Below are 21,975 nucleotides of genomic sequence, written 5' to 3' on the forward strand. Positions count from 1 at the left end.
GAACAGACAGACTGGACTGACGGACAGGATAGACACAGACAAAAATGCAGGACAGACACGATATGACAGACAGACAGACAGACAGGACAGACACGGTAAGACAGGCAGACAGACAGACACGATAAGACAGACAAACACAAAACAAACACATATGACAACGAGAGACACGACAAAACCCAGACACGACAAACAGAGACAGACACGACTAGACACAGACACGACAGACAGACCCGAAAGATAGACAGACGAGAGACAGACACGACAAGACAGACAGACATATACAACAGATAGACGGACACGACAGACAGACAGACATATACAACAGATAGACGGACACGACAGACAGACAGACGCGGCAGACTTGACAGACAGACACAGCAGACACTCAGAAACAGAGACAGACATGACAGACAGACATGACAGACACAGACATGACAGACAGACACACGACAGACAGACAGACAGACATGACAGACAGACATGACAAACAGACAGACGACAGACAGACACGACACACAGGATAGACAGACAGACAAGACAGACAGATAGACATGACAGACAGACGACAGACAGACAGACACGACAGACAGGATAGACAGACAGACAAACAGAGACAAACACAGACAGACAAGACACAGACAGACGGACTGGACAGACAGACAGACTGACGGACAGACAGATAGACAGGCAGGCAGGCAGACAGGCAGAAACCGACTAACAAGCAGAGAGGCAGACATATACTGACAGACAGACAGGAAAACATAGACTAAGAAAGACAGACAGACAGACAGGATGGACAGACAGACAGACAGGTCAGAAAGACAGAAAGGAAAGACTAAGGACAGACAGAAAGGGCAGACAAATGAGGGAGAGAAAGTAAAAACAGAAATACAGACAGGACATAGAAAGACAGACAAGACAAACAAGACAGAAGGGACAGACAGAGAAGACAGACAGACTGGACAAACAGACAGGACAGACAGATAGAACACACGCACGCACGCACAAACGCACGCACGCACGCACACACACACACACACACACACACACACACACACACACACACACACACCATTGGGATAATCTGTTGTTCGAGAACCACATGTAAAAAGGTCAAGAACAAAATGCAATGGTCAAAGATTTACCTGAGAAGGACAGGGCAAGCATTTTTTTTTTCTTTTTGGTTATTTAGACCAAACTTCGAAGGTCTGAGCGTAAACCAACATTTAAAATGCTTAACTAATGGTCAAGATCACAAGGCGGACATAACCCGTTTGTCTTTAGGTGAACAAAATAACACTTATGCTTTTATTTGGACAACACTTAGAAAGGTTGACAGTCTGTAAAGGGGCTGACCAGTAATCTTTGAACAAAGGATCATAGGCCAAGGTCAGATGGCAGAGTCAACACAAACAGTTATTATCTGATGTAAACCAAACACTGTGGAAGGACTGAGGGTCAGACAAAAAGGAAAGTATTTCCTATTGGGAACAACTAAAAGTTTAAGGTCTCAAGGGAAGGTCAAACTTGGATTCGTGTGTCTGTGTGTGAAAAAAAAAAAAAATACCTAGAACACTTTTGGTGTAATTTCTACCAAATTTGGATGAACGACGAGGATCAGCCAGGGGGTTTCCTATAGTTCTCGAAAACAACAGATCAAGGATCAAGGGTCAAGGTTAGCTTAAAAGTTTTTAACCAATTTAGACTAAGCTTTGCGGTAAGGTTCAAGCTAAGACGAGAATATAAGGAATTCTATTTGAAAACAACCAGTTAAATGACTCGGCCACAGAGAAAAGTAAAATGTGAAGGTCACATGGCAAAGACGACTGACAGTTTTCATCTGGTTTAAACCAAACTCAGGGTTCAGGAGGGCTCAGTGTTAAACAAGGATAAACGGATTTGGTTTTGAGACCTGCTGGTAAACGATCAAGGGCACAGTGCAAAGTCGAATGTTTGAGCCTAAACAAAATGCTGGGCACACAGGTATTATACTCTAGGAGTGCTACTTGTTGTTCTTGATTTTGCCTCATTTTTTATATTAGTAGTGTCCTTTCGTCACTGAAAGGTAAATGCAACCGCCAACTCTTTGCCGACGGCTGAAAACAATAATTATTATATTTTCTCACTACCAGGTGATTTTATTCGTACTGAAGAGGTAATGAAGGCCATACCTAACTCCCCAGTTCATGAAGTCTCTCCTGAACTAAATGCAATAGTTGGAAGTAACAAGACCACTATGAAAAGGACGTTATCATACTGTAGAGTAATAACAATGCCCTCGCTAATACCATCACACCAGCACTAAAAGATACAGCCGAAGCATGTATTCATTATGGATAGTGGGCATTAGTGCAAAATAAGTGACACGTGAAGATGTAAGCGGCATCAGTTTCACGTAAAGGATTACTAGGCTTCAGGGAACGGTTTGTCTAGTTAGAGATGGGTATGTGATTCATTACACGCTCATCCTTATCTACATAAGCACATGCAAACACACACACACACACACACTCATGCACACACACTCATGCACACAAACAAAAGGGTATGCAGGCACACATGCAAACACACAATGTAAACAAGAGAATGCACACGCACACTCGTACTTGTACACAGGCACATGCGGGCATTTGCATATTGCCCCTCCCCCCCACACATGCTCAGTTGCGCACACACTCACACGAAAAACATAAGCACCGCAAGAACATATGTGGTAACACATACACGTAGCTTACTCAAACTAACATACACACAAGCGCACACAAACAGTCAGAGGCACATCCATACATACATACAAATACATACACAAACACGTAAACATGCACAAATACACACAGTACAGACATGCTCATGGTCAGTCAGTAAGTCTCTGTCTGTCTGTCTCTCTGTCTATCTGCATCTGTGTCTGTCTCTCTGTCTGTTTCTGTCTGTCTGTCTCTCTCTCTCAGTCGCTCTCTGTATGTCTCTGTCTCTGTCTGTTTGTCTGTCTATCTGTCTGTCTGTCTGCCTGTCTGTGTGTGTGTGTGTGTGTGTGTGTGTGTGTGTGTGTGTGTGTGTGTGTGTGTGTGTGTGTGTGTGTGAACAATAAAACTGTCCAGTATATATTTTATGTTCCTGATAACAGTATTTAGGTCAGAAAACAACTAGAGTCACTTCCTCCTCCTCCCGACTCTCTCGCTCTCTCTCCCTCTCACTCTTAATCTCATTCTCACTCAGCCTTACTCTCATTCTCACTCACTCTCATTCTCACTCTCTCTCTCACTCATTCTCAGTCTCACTGTCATTCTCACTCACTCATTACTGACTCATTACTCACTCACCCTCTCACTCATTCACTCTCTCTTACTGTTACTCTCACTCTTTCAGTCTAACTCTCACTCTCAGTTTCACTCTCACTCTCTCAGTCTCTCACTCGCAGTTTCACTCTTACTCTCTCAGACGCTCTTTCACTCCCTCAGTTTCACTCTCAATTTATTACTCTCTCTCTCTCTCTCTCTCTCTCTCTCTCTCTCATTCATTCATTCATTCATTCATTCTCCCCCTCCTCCTCCCCTTCTTCTTTTTTCTCCTTCCATGTCCCTCTGTTTCTCTCCCTTCCTTCTTTTCTCTTTTCCTCTTCCTCTACCCCTGTCTTACCTCTTCTCTTCTTTTTCCACACCTCCCATCTTCCCTCCACCTCTCACTCACTCCACAAATCCTCTCCACCAACAATCTTCTTTTCCTCCCTCAATCTCTTCTTGCCCTCATTTCTTCCTCTTTTTCTTCCTCGCCACACACCAGGTCGTAAGCTTCTTATTCTTCAGGTTTCCCTTTCACTGTTAGGCTGACTAGGTGGAAGTAATTTTCTCTCAGTTTCTGTCTCGAATCTTGGTGCTTCGAGTCTTGCCACTTAGGGCCTCGATGCTTCAGGTCTCGCTACTTCGGATCTTGAAGCTTCGGATCTCTGTGCTTCGGGTCTCCCCACTTCGGGTTCTCGCTACTTTGGGTCTAGGAGTCTCGGTCTCGTCTCAGTTATGGGGTATTTTTCTCGATGTCCAAGAATCAGCTTGTTTCGATGCCTGTCTTGGTGTTTCGGTCTCTGTGTTTCGGTCTCTGTGTCTCAATCCCTTATCTTGATCCCATATCCAGTCCTAAGATGGGATTTTATAACTTATTTATAATTAGTTTTCTGTCGTGATTTGGATTTGTTTTTGCAGGGAGAAGTGAAGACATATATTCTGCACTTCCCTTTACTTCTCCTTTCTGCTACTAAACGAAAATTAATGATAATTATAATCTAGCTCTGGTGATAAATTGTCTCTGTCTCCGTGTCTGTGTCTGTCTTTCTGTCTGTGTCTGTCCTTCTCCTTCCCTTTCTTCTTCCTCCGTCTCACTCTCCACTTCTCTCCCTCTCCTCTCTTCATTTTTTCTCTTCCACTTCTCCTGCCTTCTTACCTCCCCTTTCTTTTTCTTCGTCCTCTCTCTTCTTTCCCCTCTACCTCGCCTCTGATAATCTTTTCCTCTCTCATTTTCATCTTGTCCTCCTATCTTCCTCTTTCTTCCTTTTCTCTTCCTTCCTCCTCTTCCACCTCACTAAACACAAGATGGTAAGCTTCGTAAGTTTCCAACTTCTCTCTTGACTTTGTTTTCGGTAGGAGGAAGTATTTTCTCTGTCTCTGTCTTGGGTCTCGGTGCTTCGAGTTCTGGTGTCTCGGTCTCATCTCAGTGTCTCGGCGTCTCGATTTTGGCACATCCTAATTGTCGTCCTCTCATCGGTTTTGATCTCTGTCCCGGTCCTCTCTCTCTCTCTCTCTCTCTCTCTCTCACACACACACACACACACACACACACACACACACACACACACACACATTAACACACACACACAAACACAAACACACACACACACACACACAAACACACACACACAAACACAAACACACACACATTAACACACACAGACACACACACACACATTAACACACACACACACACACACACACACACACATACACACACACACACACATTGACACACACAGAAACAGACAAACACAGACACAGAGAAACACAGACACACACACAGACAAACACAGACACAAACACAGACACAAACACAAAAAAAAGACACAAACACAAACAACCACAGACACAACTACAGACACAAACACAGACGAACAGAGACAAACACAGACACGAACACAGACAGCACACACAGAAAAACAAACACACACAGAAACACAAACACACACAAACATAAACACACTCACACACACACACACAGAAATACACACACATACACACTGTCTCAAAGGTTAGTCGCCTCTCATAACAATCACCCGTGTCAGTTTTTTATCAATATTCCAGCATTCAATCAACCCGCTTCAACACACGAGCAAGTCTCAATGAAACACTGCTCCTTTCAAACAGGTCTTCATCAAACGAGGAACTAAGCCACGACACCTTTCCATCGAGCATCCTTGTACCAAACTTTTTTTTTTTTTTTCATCTGTTGGGTCTCATAACCTAGTAAAGGCAAAAGAAAACCTTTTGGTGCGAGTCAAAGCGTTTTTCCTGTCTTTCTTTTACCACCCTTGAGGCCTCAATCCGTAGTTAACTAGTTTAGGATGCTGTATATACCTTACAAAATGTGCTGAAACGCGCAAGCGCTGAAACGTCAATGACAATAACTTATATCCGAGCACTTTTCGGCGCGTCGATGTAATCTTATCGTTAAGAAAGTTAGTCATCAGACGTAAAAAAAGTCTTAATTTCCTCATCAGTACATCTAAATCTGAGTAGGATGATCAATCCAATTTATTTTCACGAGTGTAAGTCATCACCGGACAGTGCCGGTAACTTATCATCCTCGTTGAACTGCCAATGATTGATGAATTAAAAAAAAAAAAAGAGGGGGGTATGGATGGAAGTAACAAATGTCTAGTAGCATCATTACTGTTAATAATAAGTGAAATATATCCAATAGCTTCGGAGCTGAATGTGTTAAGAGAAGTATCCATGTTGCAAACTGAATGTTTAACTCTGATTTCACACCCAATTTTAACTTACAGAGTATTGAAAAACGTTTTCTAAAATGAAATGGAATCGGTCTTTAAGAAGAGAGTAAAACTATCTATCTGTAGATATTATAATTAGAACCAAAGATATTTTCTTACAGTCACAGAGGATGGTGGATGAGAAGTTTCTCGCTCAGAATTCGGTGACCGCAGCGTGCCAATTCTCACATTCGCCGTACTGACGGTAATTGAGTTTATCTTTTATGGATGTAGAATAAAAGGAAAAAGAAGTATGTAGGAGCCAAATGGAACAGTAACGTTAAATAAACTCAATAATCCAGGAATTCTATGAGTTTTTGTAGAAATATCTAAACTGAGATGGGCAAAAATTTGTATTTATCGCTACTGTATTCACAGCGGGTTTTACCCTAAAGTATTGAAAATTATTTATTTCTAAACAAGACTCGTACAGCAAAAGTCTTCCTGAAGGGAATACTGTGGCCTCAGTGTTGATAAGAATCAGAGACAGATAACCTTTTACTGCTACTGAGAACTGTGGTCGAGAAGTTTCTCAATCAGCTCAGCAGTGTTTTCCGGCGTTTTCAGAACGGTCTCGTGTCCTCAATAAATTTTTTTTTTTTATCCCGATATATACAGCATACGAAGTATGGATCATGCTTAACACGCAAATGCAAAAGAAAGTATTGCAAGTGGAGAAAGTGGATGTTTGATTCGTGTGAACATAGGATTTTCAAGGTAGATTAAGGCTGTGTTTTCCGGACTTTTTTTTCGCTCCCATTGACAGTGGTAAATACCTGGTGCACTTCATAAACATAAACCTGTCAGACGCTGGCGTGCCTTATATGGAAGTGAGGCCATGTTTCTGTAGTTTGGTCGGATGGGCTCAAAGTCAGCTTCTAAATAAACATCTAAACAGCATTAAATAGAATTTTACTTATTGACCTGCATTTCTCCTGGGCTTCACGCCACCAGTGCATCTGTACCCACCGATATAGCACACAAAATGCCAATAATTATGCAATTTATTTTCACAAGTGGTATTACAACTCGTGCACAATTGCCAAAAAAACAGTAATGACCCACCTCACCACACACACACACACACACACACACACACACACACACACACACACACACACACACACACACACACACACACACACACACACACACATACACATTCACACTCACACACATTCATATTCACATTCACATTCACACTTCACACACACACATTCACATTCACACTCACACACACTCACATTCACACTCACACACACTCACATTCACATTCACACACACACTCACACTCACACTCACACCCACACCCACATCCACACCCACACCCACACCCACACTCACACTCACATTCTTACTCACACCCACACCCACACCCACACTCGCACTCACACTTATACTCACACACATTCACACTCACACCCACACCCATACTCACACCCACATTCACACCCACACTCACAATCACAATCCCACTGACACTGACACTCACACTCACACACACTCACACTCACACACATTGACATTCACGTTCACGTCCACGTTCACATTCACACTCATACTCACACTCATACTCACACACATTCACATTCACATTCACATTCACGCTCATACTCTCACTCACACCCACACCCACACCCACACACACACACACACTCACACTCACACCCACACACACACTCATACTCATACTTATACTCACACATATTCATACTCACACTCACACCCACACCCATACTCACACCCACATTCACACTCACAATCACAATCACACTGACACTGACACTGACACTGATACTCACACACACTCACACTCACACACATTGACATTCACGTTCACGTTCACGTTCACACTCATACTCACACACATTCACATTCACATTCACGCTCATACTCACACTCACACTCACACCCACACCCATACTTGCACCCACACTCACACTCACACTCACACGGACACACACATTCACATTCACACTCACACTCACACATTCACATTCACGTTCACACTCAGACACTTTCACATTCATATTCAAATTTACATTCACACTCACACTCACATTCACACACATTCCCATTGACATTCACACCCACACCCACACCCACACTCACACCCACACCCACACCCACACTGATACTGACACTCACGCTCACACTCACATCAGCACCCGCACCCACACTTGCAGTCGCACTCTCGCACACACACACACACACACACACACACACACACACACACACACACACACACACACACAATGTCTGCATGTGTCTCAAAGGTCTGTTGCTTTTCTTAACAATCACCCGTGTCAGTTTTTGATCAAGTTTGTAGCATTCAGTCAACCTTCTTCAACACATGAGCAAGTCTCAGTGAAACACTGCTCCTTTCAAACAGGTCTTCATCAAACGAGGAACTGCGCCACGACTCCTTTCCATCGCGCGTCCTTGTGTCAGCCTTTAATTAGTTTTTTTTTTTTTTTTTTCGTCTGTTGGGTCTCATAACCTACTGAAGAAAAAGGAAAAACTCCTCTTTCTTTTACCACCCTTGAGGCCTCCCTTCCATATTTTATCTAGTTTAAGATGTTGTACTTTAGAAAACATGCTGAATCGCACGGTCGCTTAAACATAAATCACATTAAGTAACTTATTGTCGAGTACTTTTTGGCGCGGAAATGTTTTCGTATCATTATGAAACTTAAGTCATCAGACGTTAACAAGTCTACAAATTTCCTCATCAATACATCCAACTCTGAGTAGGATGATGAATACACTTACTTTTCTCGAGTATAAGTCATCACTGGACAGTGCCGGCCACTTCTCATCCTTGCTGTAATGCCGCTGGATGCGGAATAAAAAATAAAAATAAATGTATAGATGGAAAGGACAAATGTCTAGTAGCATAATTACACTCAATAATAAGAAGTGAAATAAATCCAATAGCTTCGGAGCTGAATGTTGTAAAAAGAAGTAACCAAGTTGCAAGCTGAATGTTTAATCACTGATTCCACATTCAGTTTAACCCACAGAGTATTGAGAAGTTTTGTAAAATAAAAAGGAATCGGTCTTTACGAAGAGAGTAAGACTATCTATCTGAAGATAATATAATTAGAACCAAAGATATTTTCTTACAGTCACTGAGGATGGTGGATGAGATGTTTCTCGTCCAGAATGCCGTGACAATAGCGAACCAATTCTCACATTCGCAATACTGCCGCTAATTGAGTTTATTTTATATGGGTGTAGGATAAAAAAAAAATGTTTGTAGGAGCCATAGGCAACGATAACGTGAAATAAACCCAAAAGTCCAGGAGATAGATGAGTTTTAATAGAAATATCCTAACTGCGATGGATAGTCGTTTGTATTTATAGGCACTGTATTCACAGCCGGTTTTAACCTAAAGAATAAAAAGTGCTGATTTCTATAGCAGAATAGTATAGTAACAGTCTTCAAAAAGGGAACAATGTGGCCAGAATGTAGGTGAGAATCAGAGACAGATAATCTTTTACAGCTACTGAGAACTGTGGATGAGGAGTTTCTTACTCAGCTCAGCATTGTTTTCGGGCATTTTGAAAACGGTCTCACATGTCCACTATATATATATATACATTATTTTGTATTATACCGATATGTACAATATATCATGAGTATTGATCGAGCTTAACACGCAAAAACCAAAGAAAGTATCGTAAGTGGGAGAAAGTGGATGTTTGATCGGCGTGAACATAGGATTTTCAAGATAGATGATGGTTGTGTTTTCCAGACCTTCTTTTTCCCCCCCCCCCCACTGACAGTGCTAAATATCAGGTATACTTCTGTAATATTAAACTCTTCAAAGGCTGGGGTGCCTTATCTGGAAGTGAGGTCATGTTTCTAGAGTTTGGTCGTATGGGCTCAAAGTCAGCTTCTAATAAAGATGAAAGGCCCTGTCTTCAGCCTTACTATTTTTTAAGTCAGCCTACACCCCACTGACTGAGCTAATGTATGGCCCGGCCTGCACTATAGGTGCAGGAAATCTCTAAACAACAATAACAAGAACAGAACTTTCTACTTATTCGCCTGTATTTCTCCTAGGCTCCACGCCACCAGTGCATGCTGTACCCACCGATATAGCTCATAGAATACCAGTATTTGTCCATTTTATTTCAAAAATTAGTATTACAACTCGTACACAATTGCCTAATAACTGATCTACATTACACACACACACACACACACACACACACACACACACACACATTCAATACCTTTAGAAAAAAAAAAAGTAGACATAAAGGAATACATAACCTACGGGGAAGCATCAGCATGAGGACACTGCAAAAAACTACATAAAAAGAGAGGCGATAAAGACGTAAGGAAATCCAGTTTCCCAAATAAGGCAATTGCTCAGTGGAATGCACTACCGAACGCAATAGTGTGTGATAAAAACTGTTCTTAAATTTAAGGACATGTATGATAAAAATGGTTTAATACACGGGACAGTACTCATTCCTGTAAAGATACAGTTAAGAATAAATAGGTAAAGTAAGAACACACACACACACACACACACACACACACACACACACACACACACACACACACATCCATCCATACACTACAAAGACATACACAAACACGTACATATGCACAAATACAAACAGTACACACATGCACATGGTCAGTCTATGTGTGTGTGTGTGTGTGTGTGTGTGTGTGTGTGTGTGTGTGAAAAAAACTGTGTCAAGTATATATTTTATGTTCCTGATAACAGTATTTCAGACAGAAAACAACTCGAGTCATTTCCCCCTCTTCCCGACTCTCTCGCTTGTTCTCTTCCTCACTGAATCTCATTCTCATACAGCCTCACTCTTATTCTCACTCACTTTCATTCCCACTCTCCCACTCTCAGTCTCACTTTCATTCTGACTCTCTCACTCCCACTCTTAGCCTCACTGTCATTCTCACTCACTCGTCAGTCTCACTCACTCACCTTCTCTCTCTCTCTCTCTCTCTCTCTCTCTCTCTCTCTCTCTCTCTCTCTCTCTCTCTCAATATAACCCTCACACTCAAGTTTCACTCTCTTTCAATCTAACTTTCACTCGCAGTTTCACTCTCACTCTCTCAGTCTCACTCTCATTCTCTCAATCGCACTTTCACTCTCTAAATCTCTTACTCGCACTTTCACACTCATTCCCTCAAATTCACTTTCACTCTCTCAGTTTCACTCTCAGAGGTGGCCTGCAGCCCTACCGGACCCAGGTTCAAATAACAGGGAACAGTTTAAGGATTTGAATTTAATTTAAAAAAAAAAAAGCAGACCTTACTAATCTAAAGACCCACCGACATGTCGTTAACATACCCCTGCTAATACCAGTACACCAGTCCTATATGAGACAGCCCTAGCAGGTATTCAATATGGATGGTGGGTGTTAGCGCCGAAGTGGTGATATGTGGAGGTGTATGGTATGTAGGACTACTGGGCCTTGGGAGCAGGCTGTGAAGCCTATGCCCATTGTCGGACACATTAAAAAAAACCACTCACTCTATTACTTTCACTCACTCACTCACTCATATTCCTCCTCCTCCTCCTCATCTTCCATGTCCCTCTATTTCTCTCCCTCCCTTCTTTTCTCTTTTCCTCTTCCTCTACCCTTGTCCTACCTCTCCTCTTCTTTTTCCACACCTATCATCTTTCCCCCTCTCGCTCACTCTACAGTACATATACTCTCCATCGACAATCTTCTTTTCCTCTCACAATCTCCTCCTCCCCTCATTTCTTCCTCTTTTTCTTCCTCTTCCTCGCCACAAACCAGATCGTAAGCTTCTTATTCTTCAGACTTCCTATTCACAGTTTAGGCGACAAGGAGGAAGTAATTTTCTCTCAGTTTCTGTCTCGGACCATGGTGTATCGGGTGTCGCCACTTCGGGTCTCGGTGTTTCGGGTCTCGCCACTTCGGGTCTCGGTGTTTTTGGTCTCGCCACTTCGGGTCTCGGTGTTTTTGGTCTCGCCACTTCGGGTCTCGGTGCTTCGGGTCTCGTCACTTTGGGTCTAGGTCTCTAGGTCTCGTCTCAGTCATGAGGTTTTCCTCATGATGTCCAAGAATCAGCGTGTTTCGATGTCTGTCTCGGTGTTTCGGTCTCTGTGCCTCAGTCCCTTATCCCGATCCCATATTCAGTCCAAAGATGGAATTCTATAACTTATTTACAAGCAATTCTATGTCGTGACTTGGATTTGTTTTTGTAGGGAGAAGTGAAGACATTTCTCCTGCACTTCCCTTTACTTGTCCTTCCTGCTATTAAAAAAATAAAAAATAATGATAAATTGTCTCTGTGTCTGCGTCTGTCTTTCTCTCTGTGTCTGTCCGACTGTCTGTCTCCTTCCCTTTCTTCATCTTCTTCCGTCTCACTCACTCCACTTTCCTCCGTCCAATCCCTCTTCATTTTTTTCTCTTTCTCTCCTCATGCTTCCTTACCTCTCCTCTTGGTTTTCGTCATCCTCCTTCTTCTTTCCCCTCTACATCTCCTGTCCCCTGATAATCTTTTCCTCTCTCATTTTCATCTTGCTCTCCTATCTGCCTGTTCTCTCTCTCTCTCTCTCTCTCTCTCTCTCTCTCTCTCTCTCTCTCTCTTCTCCTCCTTCCTCCTCTTCCACCTCACTAAACACAAGATGGTAAACTTCGTAAGTATCCAACTTCCCCCTTGACTTTGTTTTCGCTGGCAGGAAGGATTTGCTCTCGGTCTCTGTCTCGGGTCTCGGTGCTTTGGGTTCTGGTGTCTCGGTCTCATCTCACTGTCTCGGCATCTAGATATCGGCACATTCTAATTGTCATCTTCTCATCGGTTTTGGTCTCTGTCTCGATCCTCTCTCTCTCTCTCTCTCTCTCACACACACACACACACACACACACACACACACACACACAGTCTGTCTACCTGTCTGTCTCAAAGGTCTGTTACCTCTCTTAATAATCACCGGTTTCACTTTTTGATCAATTTTCCAGCATTCAGTCAACCCGCTTCAACACACGAGCAAGTCTCAAAGAAACACTGCTCCTTTCAAACGGGTCCTGATCAAACGTGGAACTGAGCCACGATACCCTTCCATCGCGCGTCCTTGTACCAGCCTTTAATTAGTTTTCTTTCCTTCTGTTGGGTCTCATAACCTACTGAAGCCAAAGGAAAAACTTTTGGTGAGAGTCAAAGCGCTTTTCCTGTCTTTCTTTTACCACCGTTGTGGCCCCAATCCATAATTTATCTAGTTTAGGATGCTATACTTTACAAAACGTGCTGAATCGAGTGTTCGCTTAAACATCAGTCACAGTAACTTATTCCCAAGTACTTTTTGGCACATTAATGTTTTCGCATCTGAAACTTAAGTCATGAGACGTAAACAAGTCTATAATTTTCCTCATCAATACATACAAATCTGAGTAGGATGATTACAATTAATCAACTCGAGTGTAAGTCATCACTGGACAGTGCCGGCCATTTCTCATCCTCGCTGTACAGCGGCTGGTTGATGAATTAAAAAAAAAAAAATGGTATGGATAGAAAGGACAAATGTGTAGTAGCATAATTACTGTCAATAACCAGAAATGAACTAAATCCAATAGCTTCGGAGCTGAATGTGTATTAAGTATCCAAGTTGCAAACTGAATGTTTAAACATTGATTTCACAACCAAATTTATCCTACAGAGTATTGAGAAGTGTTTTGTAAAATAAGGAATCTGTCTTTACGAAGACAGTAAAACCATTTATCTGTTGATAATATAATTAGAACCAAAAATATTTTCTTACCGTTACTGAGGGTGGTGGATGAGACGTTTCTCTCCCAGAATGCCGTGACCGTAGCATGCCAATTCTCACATTCACCGTACTGCTGCTAATTGAGTTTATCTTTTATGGATGTAGGATAAAAGGAAAAAAGTATGTAGGAGCCAAATGGAACAGTAACATGCAATAAATCCAATAATACAGGAGTTAAATGGTTTTTAATGGAAATATCCAAATTGCAATGAGCAATCATATGTATTTATCGCTACTGTATCCACTGCGGGTTTTAACCTATAGTATTGAGAAGTATGTATTTTTACTATAGATTCATACAGTAACAGTCTTAATGAATGGAATACTGTGGCCTGAATGTAGATGAGAACTAGAGACAGATAACCTTGTACTGCTACTGAGAACTGTGGTCGAGACGTTGCTCACTTAGCTCAGCAGTGTTTTCGGGCATTTTCAAAACGGTCTCACATGTCCTCTACATATTTGCTTTATTTTTTTTTTTATTCCGAAATGTACAGCATATGAAGTATGGATCATGCTTAATCCCTTAACTGCGGGTCATCACTTTCTGATGCTCGGGAGCAAGGGATCATACCGCGGGGCGTCATATTTGTGATTCTGTGTTATTTTGAATTCGCCCGGACTTTCAAGTGGTGGCTTGTATCATCTATCAGTACTACCAGTATCCAGCTATACTCAGTTCTGCTAATGTCACCTGTACTCCCATCCATTGTTGACAATTTAGCAATTTTTCTCCTGTCCTTGACTCCCCTCCTCCTTACCTCCCCTCCATTACTCTCTCCTCCCACTTGACCAGCTGCGCTGCACTACACAAATGCTGGACGGATTTTTCCACTCATTTTATCCATTGAAAAGTGCCCTTTGCCCTATTCTTATACAAAATAATATATAAAAGAAAGAGAAAAGGTAATAGATACCGCAATACATCTGGAATGGGCTAATTATCACCTGGCAACACCTCACGGCACTCGTTCCCTAGTTTTCCCTGTTTATTTCCCCTTAAAATATGCCATATGACTTGTTCTCATAATAAAAATATATATAAGAAAGGAAGGGAGAAGGCTAAGTGATATTTACATTCACCTGGAACTACCAAATTTATTATGTATTGTCTAGATTTCCTGCCAATCATTTCATAGCGTATATATTAGCAGCTGTCACCACGCTGACATTGGCAGCCCTTCACTGTCCCTAGGCAACAGCATTCAGTTTACTGTCGTCTTTCAAGGTGAAACCACGTCGGATTCGCGCCTGTCCAATTCCGTCGCTTTTTAGCCCCATGCAAAGGGCCCTGTGACCTCTACCCCTACTAAACCTCGTGTGGAAAAGGGTAAAGGGCTAAGTGACTGCTGTGGAACGTGAACTGGCTAATTTATCAATGATAATGATGGACAGTGACTAGGATCTTTCTGGTGATTCTAAAACAGTGCAAGTGGAAATGTAAATAATGTGTAAATAGCAAGTGAAAGCAATGAATGTAAATATAACTGTACGATGGAAAATAGTTTTATGAGTTGCTGCAAGTGACAGTGCATAACATTAGTGTATATAAAACAGAAATGTAAATAATGTAAATAAACTAGAGAACGTAAATAGAAATGTAAATAAGTACTAATATAAGAATATGAATATATATACTATGAGTAATGAAAGTGAAAGTTTCACTCTAGCATGTATGATTACTGGGAGTTATGAAAGTGAAAGTGACAGATTCATTCTCCACGGTAGTATACAGGACGAGAAAGTGAATGTTACGTATTTTACTGAAAGAGAAATTGAATGCCTACAGTGACAATAAACTACTATTACTGAAGGACACCTATGGATAAAGATTGCAGATATATATGTGTCATATAGTAATAGGAATATAAAGTGTGAGTGTTTATATGAATAATAAATGACAGAATACCAGCGGGGAACGAGCGCAAATGGGAAGCTCGTATGCGCTCGTAATTTTCATTGCTTTCACGGTGTCTTTTTTTTTTTTAGTATGGATTCCAAACTATTTGAAATTCATAGAATAGTGTTTCTAGTGATAATATCAGGCTGTGGTAATCATATTACGGGTTGTCGGGAAGTGTAAAGTGGAGACTTCATTACCCAACTTCAGAAGTCTCCACAAGTCCTAAGGTACTCGATGAAGGCTCAATAAACTTTCCAGGAGGAAGCTGAAGGTATGTGCCATAGGCATATTTAATTACAATATTCTAGGGCTAATAACTGATTTTTGGCAAATATTTTTACAAAGTCTGTCGGAGCGCGAATATCCTAGTGGGACATGCAAGGAGCGCCAAAACAACCCTGCGGTTTAGGGGTTAACACACAAATACAAAAGAAAGTATTGCAAGCGGGAGAAAGTGGATGTTTGATTGGTGTGAACATAGCATTTTCAAGATAGATGAAGGTTGTTTTCCAGACCTTTTTTTTTTTTTTTTTTTCCATTGTCAATGGTCAACATCAGGCACTGTACAATGAGCTTTGTGCGTTCCAAACGTTCCTAAATTCTTGACAATTTGCGCACGTCATACCGATATCCAAACAGGCTGGTCGCCTCCTGAATCCCACTTCATTTCCTCCTGTTGTGTTGGCTTCTTGTCTATAAGGTCATGGAACTAATGGTTAATAATAGGCTTCCTTTTGTTTTAGAGTCGAGAAATTTGTTAAATGATCGACAATGTGGTTTCTGTAAATACAAAAGGTCATTAGATCATTTAATGTATTTAGAACATTGTATTTCGGAGGCATTTGCCAATAAATAATTCATGATAGGGGTGTTCTTGGACATCCATAAAGCTTATGACATGGCATTGCTGCAAGGTATACAAATGAAACCCTATACACATGGTTTAAGTGGTAATCTGCCTCTTTATTTCAAACATATTAAGGGACAGGATTGTCTCTCTCGAACTACCTTGTGACGTATCATCGGGTATATTTATCCAAGAAAACGGAGTGCCTCAGGGAAGCGTGCTTAGTCCCACCTTGTTTATTGTGATCAATGATATTCTGTTATCAGCTACCATCCTGAGGAATCTTAATTACCTTCTCTATGCTGACGATCGTGCAATATGGAGCTTTTCTCTTAATGCATAATTTTCAACTGGGCGGATTCAAGCAGCCATATTCCGTCCGCCAGTGGGCCTTGCAGTGGGGATTTAAGTTTTCCGACCCCAAGTGTGCCGTGTAGTCTTCACCACTCGTAACGTCCCTACTTTGCACTTGACTTTGGTTAATCAAGTGGTACCTTTTCAAAAATTCTGTAAAGTTTTTGGGCCTCCATTTTGACTGTAGAATGAAATTTAAATATCATGCTAATAATTTGCCTGCTCCTCGTGATGAACCATCAAATGTCCTTCAGTTTCGGATATATCAGACAGAAACACCTCAACCACCAGCAAGGTGGTGTCATGCTCTCAGCATCTGGTGACACTGAGAATAATGGATCTTCACCAGGTTTCGTTCGATCGCTAGGACGAACAGAACACAGTGATCATTGCCGCTGTGCGCAGTTATTGGTGGTAATATAATACATATGGAATGCTCCGCCAGAAAATATACTGATAATAGCATGTCATGACTACTGTAAGTTTTTAAAATGTCACACACAACACCTTCTATATAATGGCAGTTATTATGAATGACATGGATTTCATGTGTGGTTTATTTCCGAGTCATGAACCATACGAGAGTTAACAATTCATCATATGTCATAGTCGTCAGCTTCTCCACAACAATCAATGAACAGAGAATTATCGTGACGCCCATCCTTCCTACCGGGAATCTGACATTGGTAGACCTCTGAAATCGAAGCACTTTCTCTACATACAGGAAGTGGCGCCATAGGAGGCGGCAGAGTGTGGTAGGGGACATGGGAGACAGAAGTAAAGTGGGTGAGGAAGGGGGCAATAATGGACGAACTGGGGGGCTAGAGGAGATGGGTGATGGGGTAGGGGACAGTGAACTTTGGTAGACGACAGGAGCTACAGTGGGAGGGATAGACTACAAGGTGATGACTAGGCCAAATCATTGTTCCATAGAGAATATGGAATTTTTCAGTCAGGCCATGAAGCATTATGTTGACTTTGCCACATGTTGTAATTGACCATCATGGTTTGTAACAATTCACGACACACTTTCCACTTGTTAGCTCAGTACCCCTGTATTATGAGTATGGTGACTATTTGTTAATGTGCAAATATATGACACCATTTCAGTTTGTCAGATACTACAGTTACTGTCGTAGTAACTGGGGATTACTCCTGTAACCTAACGTAATATCATCATGGATGACTACTGATACCACAAACAGAACAGGGATAGGCATAGGTAGATTTCTCCTTTATCAACAATAAATATGAACTGCCTGATAGGAATGATCGTCCCTATGGTTCTCATTAAATATCTGTATGGCACTGATGTAAAATTTAGGTGGATTTACTTAACCCAGGTTTATGTTACTGTTTTCTGGATGCCGTGTTTGGCTGTTCATTTTATACTTCGCCAGTGGTTATTAGTTATAATTAAGTTCAAACTGAACAACTCACGTATGTTCCAAACATTCCTTCACATTAATCCTGGAGCCAATAATGGTGAAACAAGGTTGTAATGTCTGCAGTTATCCAGTATGAGCACGTGCATATTTCATCAACTGTGTCATTAGTTACAGAAATCACCTGTATTAAATGAAACACACACATTGTCTGCAGAGTGACTTGTTAAACAACCGAGTAGCGTTCACACTGTACGAAATTGACAGGATAAAGCTAAATACTGTGCAAGAACTGGTGCCAACTCAGCTTTTATGATACAGGCGTCCACGTTAGACTGTCTCAGGTGAAGGATGCATAATGACGAGCATCATGCGAAACCTCAAAAAAACATTGAAATGTAATTAATCCAAGTGCCGCAAATAAAATACTTATATGTTTCTGGAAACCGAGGCAAGACAACACGCATGCGGCAGCAGACGATGACAACCGTGGCCTGCGTTCTGCATAAATTTCTGACTTTTGTAACACTCTGCAACCCCTTATAAAATTATATATCAAAACACACACACAATATATATATATATATATATATATATATTGTTACATAGCCTATGATTTCATCATTCTTTGTATAATTCTAACGTACAGGATGCTGCATGTTTGATCATGATTCGCCTCGTGGCTTCCATAGTGACCAGGCTTGCGTGTTCTACCTCACTCCCCCCCTTCTCCCCCTTATAGTAGAGTAAGTCGTTCTTTCTGTTGTTCAGAGCAAGAGTGTCAACTCTTCGTCGTATATGCCCTCATCTGCGCGTCCTTCTTGTATTGTTGAATCAAGCTCTGCCAGTCCCTTATATAATGAGCTCAGAGTCTGCATTATTGCCACTTAGATCTACTCCTCATTTTGTTCATATCTCTGTCCTCCCCTGTACAATGTATTATTATTTTTGTGAGTGCTCAGTAAGTCTCCAACCATCTAGCTGCTGTATAATTTGAGTATAAGTGTTGTTACCATTTTTCTTGTACTGTATGGCCTAAGGTGTTAATTCGTAGGCCTGGTAAGGTCTTTGTGATTCGTGTGGAGTTTTTGATGTCAGCCATTATTAATAATATTTTGTATCTGTAATAATATATCTTGCATTAACTGAGCATTATTCGGTTTTCTCATTTTATCAGGGCTGACTTAGATAAATTTGTTCTTGCTAAATTCGTGTTAATAGAGGCTATTGCAGTTAACCACATATGTAACCTCTTTTGCCATTACATTATTCTTATGAGTCCTGAATGTTTAGTTGTTAGTTTGAGCATTAAACTTTAACTTGTAATTTTACCTAACTCTTTTGTTTTGAACCTGGAACTTTGCGGGACAGTAGTGATTTTAGTATTCTCACTTGAAGTGTTCATTATCTCTCTCTGTTCCGTAACATAAATTTGGCGACCTCTTATCAGGATATTCAGGATATTATCATAAGGATATTGCTTGATATTTTGTGACTGTGATTTATTCTTGATGTCGACTATTACTACTCTTGAAGCCAAAGATTTTTTGTCAAATGTGCAAACAGTGTGTGATGTGGAAAACAGAACAAAGAATGAACTTAAGCTTGTTGCTCAACAATTGGGAATTGCTGTTCGCTCTCATCATTCTAAAGATCAAATTGTTGACATGATTAATAAAAGCTTGTTTAATGTAACTCCTCCAGATGAGCAAACGCAGATTGAAATAGCTAAGTTACAGCTAGCCCAGCAGGAGGCTCGTGCTAAGGAGGCTGAGTTTCAGGCTCGTGCTAAGGAGGCTGAGTCTCAGGCTTGTATTCAGGAGGCACAGGCACAGGCTGAGTCTCAGGCTCGTATTCAGGAGGCACAGGCACAGGCTGAGTCTCAGGCTCGTATTCAGGAGGGACAAATTGAACTTGCTAGGATTCAGGCAGACCATGAGTATCGCATGAAACAAGGTGGAACTGGATCATATAGCTCTAATGATTTTGATGTGGCTAAAAATGTTCAACTTGTCCCTCCTTTTAATGAATATGATTTAACAAAGTATTTTCAGTTGTTTGAGCGGGTAGCTACAGGTTTTAATTGGCCCAAAAAGTATTGGCCAGTACTCCTTCAAACTGTTCTCACCAGTAAAGCTCAAGTAACTTATACATCTTTGCCTCAGGATCAATCTGATAATTATGATGTAGTTAAGAGCTTGATTCTTAAGGCCTATGAGCTTCTTCCTGAAGCCTATAGAGTAAAATTTAGGACAACTTATAAGCAAGATAAGCAATCTCATGTTGAGTATGCAAAAATCAAAGAAGATCTGTTAGAGCAGTGGTTAAATTCTAAGAATGTAAATTCTGATTTTGATAAATTTAAGCAGATGATTTTGCTAGAGGACTTCAAAAGATGTATTAATAAAGATGTAAGCCTATATCTTGATGAGAGAAGAATAGATAATTTGTCTGATGCCGCAGTTTTAGCTGATGAATATGTTCTCACTCACAAGAGATATTCCAGAGAAAAAAGGAAAGCTGAGAGTAAGTACGTTGCCTCTACTCAGAGTACAGGTAACAGGAAAGAGAATAAAGATGATGTTTCTCAGGAAGTAAATACCAGCTCCACCTCTAGATTTCAGAAAAGTAAATGTACTTATTGTAGTAAGCTTGGTCATACTACGGAGAAATGTTTCAGGAGACAGCGTGATGTGAACAAAAAGGAGTCTTTAAATATTCAGTCAATTGGTCTAGTGTCCACCCTTGAGAGTTCCCAGAATTCTTTAACTGAGTTAACTGAACCTGCTTTGAGGGGTAAATTAAATTCTCATGATGAAGCTCCTCTTTTGAGCAGTAACGTGGGTGACACTCTCAAGAGTTCATGTGCTAATTTCCTGTCTGATGGTTTTGTCAGTCCTCTGGACAGTAATGACAGGAAATCAGTTAAAATATATCGTGATACAGGTGCTTGCCAATCCCTTATGCTGACCAGTGTTCTAGGCTCTAATGTTAATTCCTCTGATGAAACTGTAATCTTACAAGGTGTAGGGAATAATTACTTCTCTGTCCCTCTGTGCAGAGTGAATTTAGAGTCTGGTTTTGTTAATGGTTCCGTTATGGTTGGGTTGGTTGAGACACTCCCAATGTCAGGTGTAACTTTCTTACTTAGAAATGATATTGGTGGAAGTCAAGTGTGTCCAGCTCCTCAGTTGTCTAGTGAATCTGTGACAGTGACTGCGACCCAGGATTGTGATATCCCTGATGTGTTCTCTGCATGTGCTGTCACTAGGGCTAAGTCTAAAGTTACTGGTGACTTAGAGGATAATGATGATGATGATGATGTTATCCTAGCTGACACTTTTCTTGCTAATTTGGACCACTCACCAGATGAGGCAGTACCCCATAGTGTTGATAATTTGTCTCGTCAAGAGTTGGTTGAGTTGCAGGTTGCTGACCCTGAGTTGAAAGGTCTAGCTAACTCTGCTTGCAGTGAGGAAGAGTCAGCTGGTGCTTCTACTTGTTATTATATAAAGTCAGGAGTACTTATGAGAAAGTGGAGACCCCCAACAGCATCAGCCGACTGTGAATGGGAGGTTGTACATCAAGTTGTCATCCCTCGTGTTTGTAGGCAGGGTATCATTAGAGTGGCTCATGATTCCAGTTTGGCAGGACACCTTGGTGTGAGG

At 41.2% G+C, this 21,975-nt stretch overlaps 1 pseudogene; it reads left to right on the plus strand.

Annotated features, from left to right (window-relative positions):
* The window catches only part of LOC145411603 (uncharacterized), an 87,048-nt pseudogene that overhangs the window by 6,408 nt on the left and 58,665 nt on the right, over positions 1–21,975 (plus strand).

Source organism: Coenobita brevimanus, chromosome 90 (assembly GCF_032717465.1).
Source record: "Coenobita brevimanus isolate Jiangsu-jjx chromosome 90, ASM3271746v2, whole genome shotgun sequence".
Lineage (NCBI taxonomy): Eukaryota > Metazoa > Arthropoda > Malacostraca > Decapoda > Coenobitidae > Coenobita > Coenobita brevimanus.